The sequence below is a fragment of the Cornus florida genome, unplaced genomic scaffold (genome assembly GCF_030987335.1).
Source record: "Cornus florida cultivar Cherokee Brave unplaced genomic scaffold, ASM3098733v1 CherokeeBrave_3.0.0_Hap2_Chr04, whole genome shotgun sequence".
In the NCBI taxonomy this organism is placed as follows: Eukaryota; Viridiplantae; Streptophyta; class Magnoliopsida; order Cornales; family Cornaceae; genus Cornus; species Cornus florida.
In genome coordinates this window covers 2,490,126-2,508,087 of record NW_026775574.1, presented here as the reverse complement: position 1 = coordinate 2,508,087, position 17,962 = coordinate 2,490,126, and the positions used below count along the sequence as shown (strand labels likewise).

Genomic DNA, 17,962 nt, shown 5'->3' with positions numbered 1-17,962 from the left:
ATGACAAATGATACATGTCTTCAATTTGAAAAAATAAGGCGCACATTGTGTGATATAACCACATACAACATAACATGTATTAATAAGAATAACAAAAATCCATTACTTTTTCTTAAACCAAAAACATAAGTCTAGTACTGCATCAAAAAAAAAAAAAAAAAATTAAAGCCACTATGAATACTAAAAAAGTTCCGAATCATCCAATATGATGACGTCAACAAGGAATAAAAACTAAACCACTAAATTCGAAAAGAAACAATCAATCTTTTGCAAAATAAGAATATAACCATCAATTTTGAATATATATTAGCTCCTCCTTGTTCGTACAATATTTTGACGGTAACAATCGATCCTTCAATCACATTCTGTAATATAAAAAAAATATCAAGTTTAGTAATTTAATTGTGTCACATAACGAAAATATTAAAAAGCCTTAAAGAAGTAGGGGGGAGGAAAAGGCGAAGGAAACGAAGCTAGAAAAGGTTCATTTTGGTCAATAAGCACATATTTGACAAGAGATGAAAAGTAAAAAAAAATTTTTTCCTTACCAACTATTTAGATGGATAGTAGATGGTATTTAAGAAATTTGTAAGCCAACAATAAGCCCAGCCATGTAGAATGAAACATAATGCTAAACAAACAACAAACTTGTTCATAATTTCACCATAGTTGATATGAGGTTTGTAAGAAAAAACTAGGGGAAAGGCTATTGATGACTATTCAATCTCTTTCTTTCCCAACTACTAAATTATAAAGGTGATTTCTCCTTTATACATTCCTATACTTCTGTTCTAATAAATCTATTACTCAAGGATCTATTTGATATATGTGAAAAACATCAGCAAGCAGAATTATCATGTTTCACTTGAAATTTCAGATGGTATATATACATATTTACATAATTTTAAATATTTATATTTTGACTTAATACTGTCTTAAAAATTTTGTTGGCCTTACATTCATGAAAGTTCATGTCTTAAATGTTCTTTTTTGTTTCAATTCTAATAAGTTCTTTTACACGTTTCAGACTAAATTTGCTTCTTGAGGTTCATATGAATGTCAAGAGTTTAATCCACTCACACACACACTTGAGGTCCAAACATCAATTTTAAAACATTGATATCCTATCATTTAAGTCCAAGCGTATTTTACATGTTCAGATATTACAGTAATACTGTTGCAAGAAGCAACAGAGAATAACAAGATGGAATAACAAATTTCAATGGAAGGCTGGAAAAACAACAAGAATCAATTTTTATGTGCTTGATAATTAAGTCTCTTATTTATTCTAAGAGAAATGCAAATAACATACCTCCTCAATGTTGGATCCTACTGCAACACCCTCAGCAATCACTTTTGATAGAGCAAAAGCATCCCCAAAGCCCAAATTCACTCCTTAACCAGCCAAGGGATGAACAGCGTGCACTGAATCACCAATAAGAACTGCACGCATTGATGCATAGTGATTTGAATGTGATAAAGATAATGGAAACACCATTCTTCCTGAAACCAACTTGACCACTTTTGGTGGAACTTCAAAACACTCACTGGCTGATGATGTCACATCTGCTCTGTGATACCCCTCGATTCTAGAGCCACGGGTGATCAAGTCCGAGCACAGAATATAAGGGATATCAAACAATTAATATTTAAACAAGCATTTGAATACAAAAAGAATAATAAATAAATAATAAGCTGAAGGGAATTAAATAATAAATCCCTATTTTAAAATCCTCAAATAAATAATAATTAAAAAATCCAATAATAAAATCCTCCAATCCTCGGATACTAGTAATTAATTAAACTACAACTCGAGAATCCATATTGTGGACCCCTAATATTCTAACTGAAATAACTGAACTGAAAAAAAAAACTAATAATGAAACCATGAAGAAGAGTCATACGTAGAGTCGGAAGAATGAATGACTGTCTCTGCTCGGCACGAACAATCTCTAAGACTGGAACTGACGAACACCTGAAAAATAATGGTGGGTCAGGCCCACATAAAAGTCTTAATTTACTACATCCCAAATAGAGACCCGATACACGTATACATCCTAGTTAATTCAATAATAACTAAATAGTCCATAAATAGATATATACACACTAAAGGAACCTCACTGGACTATAGAGTTGTCTCAACCTGAATAGTAGGCAACATGTAAAACACACAGATAATGGGCATGAGTACCTAGACCTACTAAGGTACACAACTACACTATATCTAGCTACACATCCCTGGCAATATACGCACCTTAACCACTGATCCTGAGACTCAAGCTCATATCATGGCGTATAATTATATATGTAAAATCCGTTCTATCCAACCATCAAAATAACCTATCCAAATATTATTTTAATAATATGTCATCCAACTATTCCGTTGACCTGACACGAATAAGTAGAACTTAATACTGTGGTTAATCCGTTCCCTTATTAAAAATAGGTAGGACTTAACTCTTACGTTAATCCGTCCCTACTATGCCCCCATCCAAGGAAAATGTCAGTAATGTTTACATATAATAATCCAAATAAATATGATACAAATCATATACACATCCTTTGTATTTACTTGAGCAAAAATATAAATTCTAAATAGCATGCATTTAATTTACATCATAGAACATTAAAATGCATCTCAGCTAAATTGTACATCACCATGTTCGAATTAAACTAATTTAAATCTAAACAATTGATTAAAATAATATAATCCAACAATATCTAATTAATTTATTCTTTTAAAATTAATTACATTCCATACTTAGCATGAAAACTTAAATCATGCATTCTAATTCTTAATGAATCTAATTAAATTAAATAAATATTTAATTCAGATCCATCAATCAACAATACTAATATTAATTTAATATTCTTGCATTAATCAGATTCACATACAACTTATTTAATGCAAAACCAATACTATTGTATCAAACTGACTTATACTTTATACAAATTTCGTTCTGCGTGTACACTTTATGAATAAAACAAATTTCAATTATAATTATATTATAAACTAGTTTATGTTAAAGTCATATCTTGCTACAAACAGATTGTTGCTTACAATTAATGCGTAGAATTCTAGAATGCAAAAGTGACCAAAACTGATGGTTACTTCCTTGTTCGGCGTGCCAAATTTACAAATAAAATTTAGTTTTGAATTCTTATATACTTCATTCATAAACTGATTAATGAAAACATATATAGTTGACCTCGTTCGGCGTGTATACAAGGAACCACACAGATTTCGTGTATATATATATATATATATAACTGGTGCATGCCAATTTGATTCATGCTAATGCTAAAAGAAATTCCTCGTTCTGCGTGCATGAAGGAAAAATAAATCTGATTTCATCTAATCAAACTGTTTCATGCTAAAACCCATAATATATTACAACACATGATTAAAACACAAAATATATTACAACACATGAAAGTTTAATTTATCAAAATATGAAAATTATCCCAAACCTAATATTAAAACACATGAACTGAAATTTCCAAATAAATCCATGTAATTAGATTCAATTAATTTATTTGAAGAACCTAAAATTAATCTAGCATGCATAGGGTATGAATCAAAAGAGAAGAGAAGAATTAAAACTTGTCTTTAGGGATTTGATAAAAAAAACCCTAACCTCCTTCTTCCTTTTCCTATTCCTTCTTCTTCCTTCTTTCTTTCTCTAAAATATATTACGTGATTATTTTCTTAGCCCCTTTTATAACCCTATAGTTATATATTTATAGCCTAAATAAAATAACGTAATCATTTTCCTAATCCAAGTCAACTTAACAGAGAAAATAATAAATATTAAAATATTAAAAAGGTAACTGAAATATATGTTACATATATATATTTATTTATTTATTATATACACTTATACAACTTTTCATGGGTAATTATCCATACCCCTTAAACTCCTTAACCAAGTAGTTCATGAGACCCAATTGGTTGGTCCATTACTACTATCCATATCCAATTCCTTAAGAAAAAAAATAAAATAAAAACAAAAATAAACTAAAATAAAATAATTAAATTCCTAAATAAATACAGACCATCTCATACAATTTAATTTAAACAAATAATTCAATTAACACATAAACAATCAAATCAATTAAACAAGGAAATAATTAGCCAAGAAATCAAATAAACAATTAAAACTGCAATTAAAATAATTAAAATAATATCGAGACTATCCTTTTAAATTTAGGGGTATTACATGCTTTAAGCCAAGAAAATAGGTCTCCACCACCAAATAACCGAGACTGAGGATGAGGGCCATGTCCATAATCCAAAGCAATATTTACAGATTTCACAAAATCATCCTCACTCATTAATTTGCATACAGGCTATTGCCATCACTCAATTCCAGCTTTGATAAAAAACCATGACGGTTCATTGTTGTCCTTTATGATGTACTATCCACCCTGTTAGACGAAGAACTTGGAGATAAAGCCATTGATATTAATTTGGAAGGATAGATTGTCTTTTGGAAATCTGTGTTCTGATTATATTTAATTCAGTTAAAAAACAATATCAATATTGCAATAACAAAATATAATTCACTAATAGAAGAACTATGGGATCGTTATTGAAGTTTCAACAAGTAAAAGTCAATACAAGCTATGATATTGTACATAACAAAATTTTCTCACACACAATTAACCCAAAGCACAATACGTTAGCTAGGGAAGAAGGATTATATCTCACTAATTATCTACCACAGAGTAACAAACTAAAAAAAAAACTAATTGACTCAGTACTACTATTACAGGAACCTGGCATCATTGATAAGCAGTGAATATCAGGTCAATATATTACAGCCAACAGACCATAGGTAAGCAAAAAAATCATTTTTTATGCACCATTTTTCCAATAATTTTTAACACTATCCAGGAAGATGTAATAATAGAAAGGCATTAATCAAGCACGAAAATAAAGTTCTTTATCACTGATGTGACTTCTGTAAGATTGTCCAAAATGAGAAATGAGAGAGAGAAAGCAAGTAGAGTTGAGTGGAGTTTCAAGCCTCAGTCATAGGAATGGAGTAGTGCCAATAATTTCATTTTTTGTATTCATATTCACACAATATAATTAACTGGGCTTCTGAATCCAAGCAGTTTTGATATATATAGTTCCTTGAAATTAAGGATATCAAATAGGATCTTAGGCATTATTAAAATAAATGCCCTAAAAAGGAAGTATATGGAGTATGCGGAGAACTACAATCCCTCTCAAATATGCACAGTAACTCAAATATCTGAGACTGAGAATGATTCTGCACTCTTAAACTCACTGAACAATAAGTGAAATTGATTGATGGTAAACCCTAATAACTCCTAAATCTCACCATCAGATGCAATTATCTCATAATCTAACTCACAAAATCAAAACTGAAAAAGTAGAAAGCAAATAAAACTCACAAAGACTCGAAGACATTGTTAGGCAGTTACAGCTTCGTCAAAAACCAATACTCTGCCTGGTAGCATTCAATGATTGTATAGATTAGGGATGAGTCGCTAGATTAGGGAGGAGTCGCTGAAGAATTGAAATACAAAGCTTCATCAATTCTCTTATATATGAGTTTTAACAGAAAAATCAAGATAACCCATTTCAGTTACAATTATAGCTCTAACCAGAAAATTCAATATATTGTAGCCCATTCACAATTTTCCAAAAGCTTTGTAAACACATAAATGGACACATGTATATCAAGCAGTTTCAAAACCTCAGCCCCAATGACCATTCAACATAAAACAATGCATGGGTATATATCAAAACATAGTCTCAAGCTTCATAGAATTTTCAACATGGCAACAAGAAATATACATCATTTCAGTTTAAATTTCACAGCCTCATTTCACTTCAAAAACATAGTCACAGAGATATATTTATATCAAAATCATCTCACTGTTTTTATGAATTCAAGTACAGTCCAGAATTTTTGATACAACACAAGGCCATATATATATAATCTGAAATTTAAAGGCCCAAGAAGTTGCAATTCAATTCAATTCCATTTAGAATTTCCAATTCAATTCATCGTCAACCTCAATTTCAAAAGTCAGGGACAAGCCTTTCACAGAATTTTTTTTAGTCCATTCTCCATTACCATAGCCCATCCTCCTTTTTCACATCACGGACTTATACATTCACAGCCCTAATAAACACAACCGGAAATTCTAAATTCCCATTCCAAAATCAAAGTCCAAAAATCAAATTTCAGGTTGAAGAGAGCTTACCCGATAGAAAGATGAGAAAACCGAGAGAGAGAGACTCGGCCTGAAATTTTTGGCTAGAGAAGACGACCGGAACTGGAACTGTGGTGGCCGGCGGCGAGATGTGGTTTCTCCTTGACCGAGAATTAGCCAGAGAAAGTGAGACCTAGAAGAGAGGAGAGAGCAGCGGCGGCTGCCAAGAGGTTGGGCCGGAGAAGCTTGCGGCAGAGGGGGTTCGAACAGAGAGTAAGGGCTTGGTGATGGTGTGAGGATGTGGGTTGATGGTGGCGGTGCCTCGGCGTGAGACACAGACAGATAGAGATAGAGAGAGAGGCTAGGGTTTTTTCAGAGAGAGAAGAGATGGAGGCACGAAGGTGAAAGAGAGAAGAGAAGAAAAATAAAAAGAAAAAGGCTTTAGAATGAAGAAGAGGAAACGTGCAACGAATGTAGGCCAGATCATGCATTAGTGGGCTTAGCGCGGCAAAAGGTTTTTTTTCCTTTAGAGTTTTAAAGAATTTTTGGTCTACTTTTTACTATATAAAAAATAAGTCGTTATAGTAAAGAATACAAGCCTTTAAAAAATAGTTACATGGACAAACTAGTGTAAGTCGTAAATATAAGTGTGTTTTAATATTTAACGACTTACTTTAAAAATAAATGTTAAATTAATACTTATAAAGACTTACTTTTTAAGCATGTCAATTACAAGTCGTAAAAAGCCTTCTTTCTTGTAGTGGTGCCATTTCGTGTGCTTAGAACATCTCCAATGCAATGCTATATTGCATGCTATTTCTAAAATATAGCAAGTGGGTTTTTAAAGGAGCTCTCCAATGCAATGTTATATTATCTGCCAAATTTTAACTTTGCCAAAATTGATGCTAATTGTAGCACAAGAAATAGCAGTAGCTATTTCAGAGAGAGAGAGAAAGAGGATTTAAGATATATATATATATATATACAAAATATTTTAAAAAGATCATAAAAAATTTCACCAAATAGGATTTAGTTTGCAAAACAAGAATTACAGACCTTGATGGCAAAAAAAAAAAAAAAAAAAAAAAAAAAAGAATTACAGACCTTAATCATAAAAATAGAATTACAGAAAAAAAAAATTAAAACAAAACCCATACATACAAGTTAGCAATTGCAGAGAGAGGGGGGCAAGCTTGAGAGTTGAGAGACAGCAGCTGAAGCTTGTGAAGGGCGAACCCGAATTGGAACAACGGGCGGTGGAAACGGAAAGATATGGGTTTTGATTTTTTGAACAATCTGAAATCATATGGCCGAGAGAGGGGGCAAGTTCAGTGAGAACGAGAATAGAGATGGAGGCGATTGGGGAGGCTGAAATGATTTGCCCTAAATATATAGTATATTTTTTCCTAGGTCATGGGTCTATAAATTATACAGTTAAATATATATAAATTATATAGTTAATTATATGGGTCATGGGCCTCTCTTTTTTTCTTTTGTTTTTTTTTTTTTTTTGGTCCTTTTTTTACAAGATATTTTAGATTTTTGTTTCCTTTTAATTAGGTTTAATTTTTTTTTTTCCCTAAATAGGTTTAATTTTAGTTTTCTTCTAATGTCTACAACTTAATTTTGAATGTGCCTAATATTAATATTACTGATGCAAATATGAATGGTGGGAATGATAGTTGAAAAATAATGGTGGTTGTGTCAAAAAATAGCATTTTGCATGAAATGCACTATTGGAGCAGAATTGGTAAAATGTAGCATTTTGACACACCTGTCAAAATATAAATTTAGCATGTGAAAATGACTTTTAGCATTGGAGATGGTCTAAGGTTTAAATAATTAATAGTTCTGTTTCCAGGAAGGTGCTTTGTTAGGGACTTGATTTTTCTAGTCTTAAAGTTGGTTTATTTAATTTTCCGCGGACAATTGTGGTTTCGGACTTATTAGCATATTTCATAATCTACCATGAATACATGATGGACTCTCTCGTCCCACATACGCATCAAATATGTTATAAAGTACAAACAAAACGAGCCGAGCCGAGTAAAGGTGAGGCCTGTTTGAGCTCAGCTCGGTAGTATAGCAAGTGGTCGAACTCGACCTGAGATCCTACGAACTCAATTTGGCACCATCCACTAGCATTTCCAACTTCGCTCGAAACTCTTTAGAATCGCACATTTACATACAGAAATTTACAAACAAATTAAACATCTAAGCATATTTATATACATGCTCGTACCTAATCGTTTAAGTGAATTGTGATCTCGATCATCACTATCGATCTCCGATTTCCTTTATTTGTTTCCATTATAAGGCACTTGCAGAGTTTCTGGTCGACCATCAACACAATATGAGAGAAATGAGAGGGATGAGTTTAGATACTTGAAATCAGCCGAGTGTGAGACAGAGAGCTAACTTTCAGGCTTCAGCATTGACGGAACGTAGTCCTTGGGTAGTTCTCCGACCGTCGGATGGAAGCTTGACCACTTGGATATGGCTAATTTTTGTTGCAAGGGATGAAAATGTTAGATGATATGAAGGATGGGCTTGAACTATTGGGCTTTTAAAGTGAATGAAGCTATTTGGGTTGGGTTGCTATATTTAAATAGACCAAAACGTTGAAGTTAAAATAAATTGGGCCTAAAAATCATATATAGTGTGTGTACATATCCCTACGTAATTATATATATTTACAAAGCTGATTCATGATCATATCTATAATAAAATGGGCCTAAAAACTAAATAAATACTCATCTCATCAAAGTCATCGGACTAACTTAACCTATTGTCTCTCTTTTGGAAGGGGCTGCAGTCCAATATTGCACTTATTCTATTTTGATGATTCCTTTGGCTCTGTTTGGTTAGGTAGAATTAATGGGAAAATAAAAGACTTTCAAGTCGACAATAACTTGTCATTTGCAACAATAACTTGATTAGTGGTAGAGATTGAATTAACTTGACTTCTACTCCTAATTGTTGTTTTCCATCCTATATGGTAATCAAATGAATAGTAATAGTTTGCAAGGTCTGAATTAATTGAAAACTCTATCATATATATATATATATATATATATCACTTTTAGGATTTAACTTGTCATTCCTATTTTGTTTTTGGAAGTTTATAGACCTTTGATTTGACGAAAAAAAAAAAGAGAGTTTATACACCATTTAGTGATAAAACGAGCCGAGAACACTTTTAGGATTTAACCATATCTATAAATGCATTATGTGATATTTTAGTCTAATTTAACTTAAAATTTTAATTTTAATAAATTATAAATTATACTTATGCATTTATAGGTTATCAAGAAAAGATGGGGAAATAAGTAAATTTTTATTTATTTTTAATTAAAAATAGTTGATTATTTGAATTATAATTTTTTAAATTGATTTGTGATGAATTTATGATGTCATAGTTATTGATTAATTATATTTAATTAAGTTATTTTTTCATAGTTAATGTGATAGTGTGAATTTGTATAAAATGAAAATTCATTTTATTATTTCAAACATTTTCTTATTTATTTTATTATTTGTTACATTTTCTTTTAATGTCCTTACAATGATATGACACATAAATAAATAAATAATTTGTGTATATATAGCCGAATTTTTGGACCCGGATTTTTAATTCATGCCTTCTGCTTTTTTTTTTTTTAGCCGAATTTTTAAAACGTATTTTTCAAAAAGAATCGAATTATACTAATAGGTTTTGTTTCTATTTTTTGTCCATACCGTATTTGACTAACTCTGTCTCTGCAGTTGTAAGCAATGGAGTTTCATGAACTGCTAGATACAACCCAAGCTTTTTCAATAGTAAATATGGCATCTTCAGTCAGCATTAGCTTTATGAAGTATTAGTCAAGTCAAGACGGGTCATTATCTCTTCTTTGCTCCAAAATCTTGTACACTTTGGGAGAGTGCTGCTACCATTTCGTGTCCTTGGGTTTTAAATAATTGATAGCTCTGTTTCCAGGAAGGTGCCTTGTTAGGAACTTGATTTTTCTAGTCTTAAAGTTGATTTATTTATTTTTGTGCGGACAATGGTGAATTCGGTGAATTCGGACTTATTAGCGTACTTCATAATCTACCATGGGATACATGATGGACTCTATCATCCCACATACACATCAAATATGCTACAAACGAGCCAAGTAGAGTAGAGGCCTGTTCGAACTCGGCTCAATAGCATATTTATAGCATATTTACAAACAAATTAAACATCTAAGCATGTTTATATACATGTTAATTAAGTGGTCTATGTACTATTTTCGATTTTTGCCATTCTTTTTTTTTTTTTTTTGGAATTTAATGTTTTCGCAAAGGCATTTTTGTCTTTTCACGTGTTGCGTGTCAGACACCATGGGGTGTGCCGGGTGTGTCAGAAAGTTATTTGGGGTATTTCATTGAGTTCAGGATTCTTTGAAATGCAAAAGTTGTTATTTTTGTATTTTTTTATTTTTCGGGCCCAACGATCCCGTGTGGGACTCGCTACCGAAATTGTTACATACGGAGATTTTAGTTGGATCCATTTGTATCTTATATATTTTATTTAATGTGTTTATGTGGGTTTTATATGGTTGTATGTATGTATATAATTTTGTGGTGGAAAAAATTAAAAAGAAAATAAAAGAAAAAGTTAATTAAAAGTGATGGAACCCACATACACCTTTAGTCATCAAAATGGCCCAGGGTCACTTTACAGACCTCATTTTCCTCTCCCTCTCATTCTTCTCCCATTTTTCTTTTTCTTTTTCTATATAAACTTCAACTCTTGATTAATATCTAAACACTAGAAATTTTTGGGTGCCGTTTGCGGCAAAACGGAGAGCTTGTTGAGATCTACACATCAATATAAACAATTTTAGTTTTTGGCCACTCTAAGAATTCCAAAAATTTGGACCTATTTGAGGGTTTTCTACAAAATTGAGATATGGGTGTTTAATCCATAACTTCTTGGATTTTAGTGAATTATTTTCCATGTGTTGTTGTCTAGCATGCTATAATTGTGTTGAATTTCTTTAATATGGTTCAATTGTTGTATATGAAAATTATAATTATGTGTATTGTTATTGTTGTGTGAAAAAAACATGCCTAAAGTGTTAAATTCCATGCATTTGGTGCTTATTAATTTGCTAGAAATTGTTATGTGAAAGTATGTTGAATTGTGTAATACGAAATCTCTAAATATGTGTATTAATTGATTTGTATGAAAAATATGTCTAATGTGTTAAATTTCATACATTTTGTGCTTATTAATTTGTTAGAAATTGCTATGTAAAAGTATGTTGAATTGTGTAATATAAAATCTTTTATTGTCATTATATTGGAAAAGTATGTGATGTTCATGCATGACATTGGGCATGAAAAGGGGAAAAAATTGATTTGAAATGGAAAAATTGTTTTTGAAAAAAATAAAAGAAAATATTTTGGGAAAGGTTTTGATGAAAAGTTTGCGAAAACCTAGTTGCCTAGGAGATTGCCTATGGGTCCGTGGCGTTAATGTGACCTAGAGAGAACTAGGGAGATTGCTATAGCGTGGTTGAGTTAACTGGGCCCCAAATGACGCCCTAGAGCTTGCCTTGTGGTCAGGGACAGTTAGCCAATCTTCATCTCGTGCAGCCATGGAATTGCCATGGGCGGGTTACATTAACAGTTTGGGAATGATGGCAGAAATGGTTTTGAAAAAAATGGGGAGTGATATGCATGACATCGCATCCCATTGCACGGCATAATTTAGTTATGATTTGGATTGTCGATTTTGTTGCGATGTTTATTCCGGTGGTGCATGATCTCGCTTCTCTATTTTTCTATTCGTTGTTTGGATTCATGGGGTCACAAGAGGTATGTCTTAGGTACCACCTACTCACCCCTTATTATTAATATTTTTCAGGACACGGAAAGGAGGTGGCGAACGACCATCCACCACAAGTTTAGACGGGATTGAAGATTTATATTTTGCTATTTTTGTTTTAGAACTTTAATATTTTGTAAATGTAAATCTGGATTATTCTGTAAAACTTTAGTATAATTTGTATAATGTTGTAAATTATGGACTTTCGATTTCAGTCATATTTCATGGACTGTAAATTGATGTAATTAGATTATGTTCCTTGTAAAGGAGTATGGGACTAGGTAGTGGACCGGCGCTTTCAATTTTTTTTTATTTTTTTATTGAAGGAATTGGAAGAAAGGGACTCTTTTTATATGCATATTGCTGTTTTGGAAATGTTTTATATTATTTGCGTTGTGCTTTGGGACATGATAGATTAGTTTATGGCCAAGTGAGGCCATTACATTTTTTTTACACATTTCAACAGGTTGTGGTAGGACCCTTTTTAACAAAGGTCATTCCGATTTTTATTTATTTATTTATTTTTATTTTTTTTCATTGGTGTCATTTTAGGGTGGTTACAGTTTAACAGATTATATCCCTTTTTAATGTTTCAAATAATCAGTTTCAAGAACAATGGTGAATTTATATAGCAATTTTACATTTATCAATATATATATATATAGCAATTTTACATGAATCATGGCACTTTTTTTTTTCCCCTGGCAAATAGAACATCCCTTACAATGCAAGAGTGCATATGACATCCATTGTCCATGATGTGATAATAACTTTAGATGAATAAGTAACATAGAAAGTGTTAAAAAGTGTTCCAGTCCATTTTCATACCAGTCAGGCTTTTGTAATTATAGATCTAGTATTATTTTTAAGTGGATTTCATGGTGTTTTTTTCCTCTTTAAGCGTAAAATAATCAACTTGTATATATATATATATATATATATATATAATTTTACATGCTATCATCTGGCATCTGCTTTCCCTCCAGCTCCTTTTCTGATCGGCCATGCTTACTGTCTTCGTAGCGACGAGTATAAGTAAAATAAATAATTTAATAGTGGCCATACATATACGTGTGTATGCAAGTGCAACTGTGGAAGCCTGCAAGGAGTTTAATAATTTGTAGAATATAGATATTGAATCAAGACAATATATATTTTAGGAAAGGCACACAATTATCACATTAACCTTATAACAAATTACCAAAAATATATAATATCATTGTCTAACTTTATTTTCTGAACTTTACTTGTAATAATGATCCTTTTCCATCCACAGCTTATGCAAAACCTACTGCTCTTTCTGTGAGATTCCACCCGAATCTTCTTTGCTTTAACTGAATTTAAACCTTCTGGCAAAAAGGAAAAGGCCAAAAAAAAAAAAAAAAAAAAAAAAAAATGAATTTGAACCCTTCTGAAGTGGTTTTTCATGTACATTAAAATGCATTGACTAAAGTTTAAACTGAGTTGGGGGCGGAACCCGAACCCGACCTCAACCTGACTTTGGTATGGATTAGGCTCAGCCCGTGATAACCCAAGTTTGGGCTCGACCCATGAAACCCAACCATAATGGTTTCGGGTAGTCCGGGTCAACCCGTTTTCCCTTCTTCTTTTTTTCTTTTTTCTTTTTTCTTTTTTGTTTTTTCCCAAAATCGGTTAGGCCTACAGTTTTTGTCTAAAATTTAAATTAATAAAATTTATTTTATTAAGTAACTAAAACTTTCAAAAAGACATATAAAAACAATAGATTACATACCAATTCTATAATAAATTTATCATCACAAAAGTTTACTTATCTTTAGCAAGGGCATAATTTTTATTCGGAAGTAAAACTTAATGATCCTTCGGAAGGAAAAAAAAAAATTAATAAGAGTTGGTTGTAATTAATTCTCTCTCTTTTTTTTTTTTTTGGGTTATAGAAACCGAACAAAAGGTGGACACTCCAATGTATTGAGAAAAGTGCCTTCGAAAGAAAGCTCTTCTAGAACATATAATTTTTATTTATTTAAATTTATTTTTTTGGAGGGGGATAAAGATCTTCTATAATATATAGTTATTTTTTTGGATTACATTGTTAGGTATAATAACACAATATATATATATATATATATTAGATTTGTACATGTCTATATTTATTTGGTTAGTAAAATTATATTTTTATATATTTATTTTGAATTTAAAAGTTCATTTATATTCATTAATTTTTTACTTTTATTTTCTTGCAATTCTATCCATTGTGAACTTTGCGAATCAAATTAGTTTATAAATTGTCTTTAAACATATTTTATTTAATTTAATTTTACTTTTGTTAAAAATATGTTTGGCGAAACCAAAATTCATTCTCATTGAATTTTTCACATCTTAATTATAAAATATTTGTATTGAAAATAAAGTCAAATTTTTTTTCTCTTAGTGTCAAAAATGTTTACTAAGTATCTTATTCATTTCATTACGTTTAATTATTTTTATTTGTGTAGTATGTTATTATTTATTATTTGTGTTAATAAAAATATAATTTTTTGCAAAGGTTTTCATCATCCAATTTTAAAATTTTAATCATCAATAAGTAAGTGAATCAATAAGTGTATCATTATATTTAGCACACTAAGAGATATCCATATCCTTATAATACCAAGGGGCACAAATTATATTCATTTGGTCCCAAACATTATTTAAAAACATAAATATTAATATGTTGCAAATTTTCACTTCATTGCAACAATTTTATTATTGCATGCTGCTATTTTCATTTGAACCAACACAAATGTTATCGTAGACTTTCAATTCATTGCAACAATTTTACCATTTTTCATCAGAACCAACACTTCATTTTATTTGCTCAACGGTGTTAAAAGTCCACTAAATCGTCATTCCTAGCCTTAACTATTATGATTATTTATTTATTAATATGGTTTACCTCATTTTTCTTTTTGTATTTTGTTAGAATAGGTGTTAAAAAGACATATAAAAATGTATATATTTTTTTAATCTAGTGACAAATTATTCTTTATCCATTTACGTGCATCCTAGTTTAGTAGTTTGTATAAATTTCATGAAAGGTGGGTCCATAGGTGCAATCCTGGACACAAATTTCTTTTAAACTTTCATTTTTATATTTTGATAAATTCTTTTGAACTTCCATTGCCGACAACAAATTCTAAAGAGACGGAAAGTATAAGTTTTTCATGCTGTGGAGTCGCTAAAGGCTCAACCAATAGAATATAGGTTTATAAAAAATTTTATTATCTAATATTCTTATTATTAATTATAAAGAAAATACAACAAGACCAGATGCTCTTGATATGTAATCTCTACAATTTAATTCATCTTATATTAATTTATATCTAAATAATAATTATTTTTCATCGCAGCGACCTTTTTCCTCCACTTTCCTACCTTTTAACTAATTTCAACTAATATTTTGGAGGATCTGCACATCTGTTGAAATAAACAGTGTCATGTTTCCATTTAATAACATCTGATCCTTATTTAATTGATAAATAAATCTAATATTTTTTTTAAAAATACTAAAATCTGTACAACATTAGGTTGTCAATATATTGTGTTGTAGTTTGTTTTATCGTTTTAAAATCACTTTAGAATAAACCTAAAAACCTACCCACGTAAATTTATGATAAAGACAAATAATAGAGAAAATTTAAAATTCCTCCTAATAACTACTAATAATCACTTTAGAATAAAACTAAAAATTGTATACTTTTTCAGTGGTGCATTGAAGTATAATGTACTTTAGAATAAAACTGAAAAATCTAACTGCCTAAATTTATGAAAAAGACAAAAATAGAGAAATTTTAAAATTCGTTCTGGTTTTATAGCTAATATATCTATTTATATAGAATATTAAATTAAAATAGATTTTGTTCTTCAACAATAATTAGGAGTCGATTAAATATAAATTAATTAGTAATATTTAATTCATATATAATTCTTAGGGCTTTAGTAGTTAGGTCTAGTAAAAAATCAAATCTAATTAAACTTAATACTTTCTACTTTAAATACTTACAAAAGTATAGATATAGATATACCAAATTTATAGGTTAAGAATGGGTCGGCGTCAAACTTTCTTGTCCATGTGAAAGACTATCTTCATCACTCCGGCCTAGCTAGGGACGTTTGCTTATGCGTATTTTTTCTTAAAAATAAGATTATACGCATGGTTAGTGTTTCACTTACGTAACCTTGTGTAAAAGGTGGTCATTATTAACCAACTCCTTTATTATTATTATTATTATTATTATTATTTATTATTTTTATCATTGGTTAGAAACTCACGCATTGTTACTTTGCTCCTTTTAAGATTTGAACCCTTACTATCCACTTTGAGAGATAAAAATGATACTACCAAGTTAGATGCCCTTGGTATTATTAACTAACTTAAAAATCATGAAATTAACAAATTTCAAAGTTAAAGTACAAAAGCATGAGTTTTTTCGATAATTATAATTGATCCATGATCGTATCATATAATGTATTCTATAATTTTAGATGGCTCAGAGTTCAAACAGCAAATTCATTAAAGGTAAAATATTTAACACTATTTTAAATTATACAAGTTTTAAATTACAATACTATCATTTATGAATTACAATATTATAGATATTATTGTACATAATAATAAAAATAATTTAAAACTTTATTTTTCATTCACTCATAGTGAACTTTATTATTCTATTCTATTTCATGCAATTGAACAAAAAGAAGAAAAGACGCCAATTCTTATGGATTCCTTCTTGTCTCCCGTCCTTCTATTTTTTTCTTTCTTACCCAGTGGAGCATTAAAAATATATATATATATATATATATATATATATATATATATATAATTGTGTTTAATAAAATTATTCTGTTTTTTACTTTAGAAAAAAATACTTTCATACCCCACAAGGCCTAAATAAAATAGGCTACCCAGCCCAATGGGCTAAAATATCATTGGTTAAAGAAAAAAAAAAAAACCTTCAAAAGGGGTGGCCCAAGTTAAACAAAACAAACAAACCCAAAATGTGTTACCATTGGCCCACCCATTAATCAACGAACCAAACTACCCTATACTAGACCTGGGCATAAGGGACTCTGGCATCGCTTGATGGAGAACAGCCGAAGCCGAATTGAATCAACAATGGAGATCAATATTTTCAGAGGAGGACCTGATTTATCTCTGAATATTCGATTATTTCTCTCCTTCCATAGATGATTGACAAAGCTATTAGGGTTTGTAAACATTTTAATGATAACATACTCCCACAAATTGAAATAGAGTAAAGTAAATAAGATTAATTCTTCTAAGTGATCATATGAGAAACAATTAAACTAGATTTATAAAGAGCTACAACATGGTTTATAATTAGTAGCATACTTGCATTTATAAAACTGATATAACAAAATCTTCAATCAACGGTTAAATTCGTGAAATGAATAATTAGAATATGAAGGTAAAGAAGAACAAACATAATGCATCTAATAATTCATGTTGTTGGGAAGAAAGTTTTTCCGGATTACTATCCTGAGGTTTTAATCTGAGTCTTTCTAAGCAATATATCAATTATTGCAAATTCATTATAGCCAATTTGCTCCTTTTTAACAATTACAAGTTGAATACTGATATGGATATATCAATTATTGCAAATTCATTATAGCCAATTTGCTTGTTTTTAACAATTACAAGTCGAATACTGATATGGATATATCATGTACCTTAGATATCTTGTACGTATTCATACATATACTCATGTATGTATACACAAGTGCAACTGTGCAAGTCTGCAAGGAGTCCAATGAGTAGCAGAATATAGATACTGAATCAATGAGTATATATTTTAGGGAAGGCACATAATTTTCACACCAACATTAACAAAAGTATACGTTGGAAATTAAACTTGATTATATGCAATTTAGTGT

General features: G+C 30.3%; 1 protein-coding gene and 1 long non-coding RNA gene across 4 annotated transcripts in view; one reads left to right on the top strand and one right to left on the bottom strand.

The window, feature by feature from the left end:
* LOC132304609 (microtubule-associated protein 70-1-like) overlaps nt 1-17,962 on the top strand; it is a 29,505-nt gene that overhangs the window by 10,153 nt on the left and 1,390 nt on the right. The gene's annotated exons all lie outside the window — the stretch shown is intronic.
* LOC132302472 (uncharacterized) lies at nt 56-6,686 on the bottom strand. 3 transcript variants are annotated; one of them, XR_009480840.1, is made up of 5 exons: nt 6,244-6,686; nt 5,425-5,539; nt 1,905-1,975; nt 1,313-1,589; nt 56-365 (listed from the first exon to the last, which is right to left on the bottom strand). It is a non-coding gene; the product is annotated as an uncharacterized LOC132302472 (long non-coding RNA). The 3 variants fall into 3 exon arrangements; XR_009480842.1 differs by having other exon boundaries at nt 1,313-1,571; XR_009480841.1 differs by lacking the exons at nt 56-365; nt 1,313-1,589 and adding an exon at nt 4,221-4,428 and having other exon boundaries at nt 1,621-1,975.